Source organism: Sipha flava, unplaced genomic scaffold, assembly GCF_003268045.1.
Source record: "Sipha flava isolate LNK unplaced genomic scaffold, YSA_version1 101_pilon_pilon, whole genome shotgun sequence".
In the NCBI taxonomy this organism is placed as follows: domain Eukaryota; kingdom Metazoa; phylum Arthropoda; class Insecta; order Hemiptera; family Aphididae; genus Sipha; species Sipha flava.
Window position 1 is genome coordinate 1,701,435 of NW_020271715.1, and position 7,027 is coordinate 1,708,461.

Below are 7,027 nucleotides of genomic sequence, written 5' to 3' on the forward strand. Positions count from 1 at the left end.
ATGTTGTCCACACTCAAGCACGTGCACGCACAAGCTCGGTCTGCCTGCTCGCAAAAGAAGAACGTCGTGGACTGCTGTAGAGAAAAACGAATAAATTCTATGTACACGTATGCGCCATCGTCGTATTTAGCACAGGGGGAAATTCCCGCGAAAACAGGTGCGATTTAGTAGTAGGAACGGTCTTGTATGTTTATCAAACTCATTTAAAATGATTCAAAACTTATTCCAACCGTATCCTCGAGAACCGAACGAAATTCGAAGCTCATAGTCGATCGTCGTCATTCGTAATACGTCAATAACGTTCATCGGCCTCATACGGATAGTTTTGCGATTGGCCAGTACGTAAGTTTCCGAAGAGAATGTTTAGACTTGAGTGGTCCAACCCGCAGCTATCGAAGCTTTTCCTTTTGGTCGTTCCTTCCACAGGGGACTTGAATTGAAAAATTGGCCATGATAATATTATAACAAAATCGTGTAATATGGTCGCGTGTACTTTTTACGTTTTATACGGTAAAACGCAAGAGTACATGCCGTGAGTGACGTCCAAAACCATTATTTAATAAACCTGGCTATGTACGTATGTAGGTATAGTGTTTGTATAGCAGCCACAGCGAATCCGACGTCTCGTGGTGAGAGATCGCGGAATTCGATCGTATCGCCACCTAATAGCAGTTAGGCGCGCAATTATCGACTGCGGGTTTTATGGTATAAATGTACAAATATATTTGTTTTTCTGTTGGCGGCCCACAGTGTTTTTTACGAAAGTGTAACTGTAAATGGTTGGACCACCAGAGTCAAAAATTTGAACAACACGTCGTTGCTGCTAGAACAAGATATGATTCGTGTAATATTGCGCTGCAGAGTGCTTTGAAAACGCTCGTCTCGTCTACATCTTAAAACGATTTGGGTTACGCGGAAGGGACCGTGTCGTCGGAACGATAACAACAGTACGCGTATCGTCGGCGTTGCCGTGTGAATCGCGCGACCGAAAAAGCGTCTTGTTGACTGGAAGAATTTCCTAAAAACCACAATAACGGTCGGTGTTAGTCGATGGGATCGCTTTGGGCGTGAAGAGTTAGGTTAGGTGCATTTCACGGCACCCAACCAGAACCGTGGGAACCGTTTACACTGTCGACCAGTGGCGGTTTTACGGGGAGGGATAGTTGGACACCCTCATGAGGCGTGTAAAAATTAAAAATATGAACGTGCAAACAGTTTACTAAAAATCGTTTTGGCGATAATTTTATGTCAAAACCGTTTACTGTTCAGAAAATTTTTTACTCTTATAAGGTTGACTGTTAAAAAAAAAATAAATAAATAAAAGTTAAAAAAATAGAGTTTGAATAAAAAATAATTTTTGTTTTAATTTTTTTATCGATACCTATATTTTTATAATATGTCATTGTGGTATAAAGCTTATAGCACTTAAAATTACTTCTCATGTATCAAGTGATAGGAAAAAATAAATGGGATATGTATGCAAATGGTTAGCATATGCAAAATATTTTCGCCGACCCCCCTCCTTTGTGGCTCCTCAAAAACCACCACTTCTGCCAATCACTGCCGACCAACGAAGACACAATTACGTCTGTTATATATAACATATATGTCCGACCGTGGGGCAGCATTGTGTTCATTAAAAAGGCCGAAAGGGTTGAAAAATAAATGGTATTCGCGCGTGCCCTCGTGATACGCGTTACATTGTCCGATGACCGTGATGACGCGTCTATCTCATCTAACCTATTCGCAAGCTCTTTTTCGCCTTCGCATTCGCGAGTTCAAACCGATACGTGTATTATGAACGCGACCGAAGATCAACCACAGATAACAATAAAGACGGTAAAAGAAATGCGCAACGCTGACTTTTCATGACTGCGATGTCCACTCGGCCGCGACACACAATGCAATATTTATATGCGGCATGTTCGATGGTGCACTTGACCTTATCCGCGATGCCAAAAACACGATGACGTACGTTTTTCACCGGCTATTGTCTATCGCAGCGATTCTTAATCGGGAGGTCACCAATTTTTAGGGTCGCATCAAGTGAAAAAAAATTATTTCAAATAAACAACAGCAAAAGAGTTATTAAATGAAAAAAAAAATTGAAATTTATATCATTTTTATTTATTTTTTCTGTTAATTAACGCCAATTGGCTTTAATAATACAATTTTTTTTGTAAAATGTCACACAAATAAATACAATAATAACATTTTGTAAAATTTTCAATGCTTACATTACAAAAGGGTCGTTAGATATCTTGATGACATTATAAGGGGTCGCAAAATCAAAAAGGTTGAGAACCGCTGGTCTATCACATAGGTTCTTAACCGGGGTGCCATTGGACCCCTTAGGGGGCCGTAGATAGTTACTCAGGGGTCCAAAGGGTTGGTTGTGATATTTGATTCCATTCGCTACTTCCTATCTCTGCGAGTCTGGATTTTCTACAATTTCTACAATGGTCACAATAAAAACTAAAGAAATCGATTCGACATCAAGGACGATATGCGCGTTGCTCTGTCCAATACGGTCCTAGATTTCAAGGCAATATTGCAATTAAAATAACAGCAAACGTCACATTAAAACTTGTTTTTAAATAAAAGAAAAGTGATTATTCACAATAATTTAATATAGTACTAAGCATTAGATTTATCGTTAAAAAATAACTAAAATAAAAATTATATTTATTTACTTATATACATATATATTTTTTTTTCAAGGGGGTCCGTGATTATATTTTATGCTTTAAAGGGATCCATGGCCCAGAAAAGGTTAAGAATTTATTGTCTATTGAGAACACCGTTTGTCTCGCGAACGTGTTGCCTCAGACCCCCCTCCTGACCAAAAAAAATCTAAAAAAAAAAATTATGCAAATAATGAGCACATGATTCACATGAATTCGCAAGACCGATCTCGAAATTCGCACGACACTCGTTTCCCATTCAAAATCGAAAATCCATGAAAGGTGAGGGTGCTAGCACACATTCGTGCAAAAACGTCGTGTGTACCGATGGATAGCGCTGTTCACTTTTCCCAGTCCACGAGATCGAGCCCCGTGTACTCGTAATTATGATATTTCATACGGGCAAATTATCGGTCGAGTTCAAAAGAATTGAATTCTGTTTATTATGTTATACTTTGTTACTATATGTTTTTCAAACAAAAATATCATTAAACAAATTATAAAAGTAGTTATTCGTTTGATATATATTTAGAAAAAGGATTTGGTATTTAGTATTTTAGTATTCAAGTGGGATGAAGAATGTATTGATGAATTATTTAATAAATAGACTTGGTAATAAATACAATTTTGATAATGAAGAATTTTAAAATTTTTTGTTGAATAAAATTGATGGATTTTGTCGTACTGCGTATAAAAAACAGAAGGAATCGAATAATTGTACAAAAAAGTTAAAAAAAAATATTTCTGGCTATAATGATTTGATTTATGTCTAGTTAGCTATTTATACGTTATAATTTTTTAAATATACTTACGCGTTTTGTTAAGATTAGGCCCAACATTATAATAGGCATCCCCTAAAATACAGGTCTCCATATTCCTATGAGTATAGTGTACCAGAATGAAAAAGGTAATTGAAAAAATATTGTATTTTGCAATTTCCAATAATTTATTTAAGAATAAGGTTTATAAATCTTAAGTAATTTTTTCAAAACTTACAAAAATAATTATTTTTACAGTTTTCTTTTTTTTCTCTTTTTTTTTTTTTAATTGTGTTAAGATAATATGCAATCTGTACAATTTAATGGCACAATAAGCATATGTGTACAATGTAAAGATAAAAAAGAACAACAATCAACACAAATATATTTTTTATTTTTTTTTAATATATTTTTTAATTCTTATAAATATATATTTTTTTTAATATATCATATTATAGACTTAATAGTATTGGTAAAGGGTTAAAAGTTCTTACCTGGTGGAACTGATAACCTGGTTCTTATCTGTTTGATGTAAGCCTGCATATACTATCTCCAATAACTGGCAAATCCGCTATTTCAAAAGTTGACAAATCGACTACTGATCAGCGGTATTGCAAAAATATTTCACTGACAAATTAAAATCACTTAAACTTGAAAATTTAAAGTTATAATGAAACTTTTGAAGAGAATTTTATGTGTTCAATAAATAGATTGTCAAAATAACCCGAATGAACAAGAAGATCTGGTCACGCGATTGCAGTTAGTAGAGACAATGGTCGCCCTAATGATACTTGAAAAAGGTAATACTAACATTTTTATAAGTTTTAATTTTACAGTTTTTAATAATGATATTTTTACTAATATTAATTATTATTTCAGGTGGTACATTTGTTCTGAAAATGTTTACAATTTTTGAATGTAATACATTATGTCGAATGTATTTGTTGTGTTGTGCTTTTGACTTGGTACAGATAAAAAACCCGTTAACAAGTAAACAAGGAAATTCTGAGATATATGTTGTTTGTCGAGGTTTTAAGGGATTGCAATGCGTAGAACCTTTGATAAATAAATTTTTCTCAACTTCTAATCGTAGTAAGTTTTGTTAAATATTAATTTATTAAATTATTATATAATTATAATCTATAACAATTATGTTTTATAATTTTAGCTCTGTCTGATAACTGTTTGTTTTCGTTGAACGAGTTGCCAAAGGATTTCTTGTCATCCGTATATAAGTGTTCCAAATATTTTAGTGAATTGCAAATGCAAGTTATAGAGAATAACATAAAATGGTTTTATCAGAAAACTGAAAATGATATTAAATCATTAACAGAATTACAGTTTTGTGTCGCTAATACATATATCAATAGATTTCAAATAAAACCAATTGACTCTTCTCAGGAAATTGTTGGACTAAATAAACTTAGGGTATGATTTTAGGGTTTATTTTTTTTTTTTTAGTTAACTTTAATTGATATATTACCTATTGTGCATAGTCTTTTAGTTAAATCTCAAAATTTCAAAATAAATATTTTATTTTAATTGAAACATTTAAAAATTAAATTATGATTAACACAAAATTATTTATTATTGAATAGGCCATTCAGTTCGATCTATCGAAAGTTTCGACAACGAAGACAGATATGAATTGTTCATTTACCGAAAAAATGCGTCGAGCAGAATACCGAGAATTAGATGAAGCTAAATTACTTCAAGAATAAGTGAATAGTTATAAGTTAACTCCATGGAAGTATGATAAAGATATTTCGTGATTTACCGCGAAGGTCAGTAGAATTATAAAACTTATATATATATATATTTAAATATACAAGTAATATAATTATATAATTTATATAATTTTTTTTATTATTTATTTTATTTATTTACTTATTTAAAACTAAATGATAATTTGTTATTTTGTTTTTTTTGTATAGGATGCCAAAATTTACTTGTTGAGTTTGAATATGCAACAGGGTAAACATGTTTCTATAATTCGTAACTCAAAGTTTTGTGCCAATGAACTTATTGATTACAACTATCGAGCAAGATCATTGTTCGTTGTTCCAATAGATGACGCTATTAAACGTAGAGAGTAAGTTTTTAATTTTTGAACCTATGTAAATAAAATTATATTTCAACTTAATAATAAGTATAAATATAATAATAGCATATTATTTTATGTATTATTTTTAATATTAATATTTAATTTTTTCTATCTTATGTGTTACAGATATTTTTGGCATAAAATTCCAAAACAAACGGTGTATGGTCAATTGATTGTTTGTGATGTAACATCGATTTATGCCAATGATTGTTTAAACAATAACAGAAAGCAGCTTGACTTCCTGAGTTTAATTTTAGAATCATTAAAGAAACTTAAAGCATCTGACAGTTTTTTGTTAATTGGATATCCATTACTTTCTCAAGTTAATGTTGGTGTTTTCTATGTGCTTGTTAATATAATTTATGAACTAGAATTTTTAAATTACTATTCCCATTTTTCATTGTAATTGTATTTAATTTTCAATTTCTTTCAGACTGGAGTGATCAAACCTGTTGAAATGGGTCATGCTTTTGTGTTTTGTTCAAAACATAATGGCAAAAGTATAGATAATTTAATGTCCGTTTTGTCAAATGTAAAAGAACATATCAAGGATCTTAATATTACAGAAATTGTTGAAGATCAAGGCCAATCCTTACTTTTCTTTTTTCCGATCGATAAACTTATGTGTAAGTTTTTATTTTTTATTTTGGATAAAACTAATTTATTGAACATGTCTTATTATTTTAATCTATAACTTAAATGTGATTTTATGTTTCAGATGAATCCATTTATAAAGTCATTGTTGCTGTTAATTGTTTGGTTATCATCAATGACGTGAAAAAAACTATTTCTTCTTATTTGCAACAAAATTGACCATGAATGTTGTTTTTGATTATTTTTTTTTATTTTTATTTTTATTAATTTTTTGTTATTTTTTTTTTTTTGTTGTTGTTTTTGAAGTTGATATCCTATTTATTTTATTAATTATTATTGTTCCATTTTTATAAATTTCAGCTTTTTCAAATTTATACTTTTTATTGTAATTAATTCTTTTGATAATAGATTTATATTGTTAAAGATTGAAATTATTACTTTATGTATAAGCTATTTTTTTTATATATATCATTTTTTGTTATTTATTTTTTGATACATTTTTAAATTTTTTTGTCAATTTTCTATACATTTTATTTGCTACTTATTTTTTTAATGTTGAGTGATTATAATGTCATGTACTACAATAACTTTTTTGTAAACCTGTTACTATTTATTTTGTTAAATATAACATATACATATTCAGTGGCGTAGTTTGGATAATTTTTTTTTTGGAGGGGGTGTTTTTTTTTAATAATTGAAATAGTAAAATAGTTTAATGATTGTTTTCACCAGTGTAATAGATAACGCAAATTCCATATGATGATATAGTGTACGTAAATATTATCTGTCTGAGTGAAGTGTAAATTAATTTAAGCAGATAAAAAATGCCATAAGTGTGAATCAATCATGATATGTCATATGATAAGAAGTGTTCACTATTTAAGATA

The 7,027-nt window shown here is 30.5% G+C and overlaps 1 pseudogene; it reads left to right on the plus strand.

The window, feature by feature from the left end:
• LOC112680483 lies at positions 1–6,359 on the plus strand (annotated as a pseudogene).
• Positions 6,360–7,027: the final 668 nt, after the last annotated feature.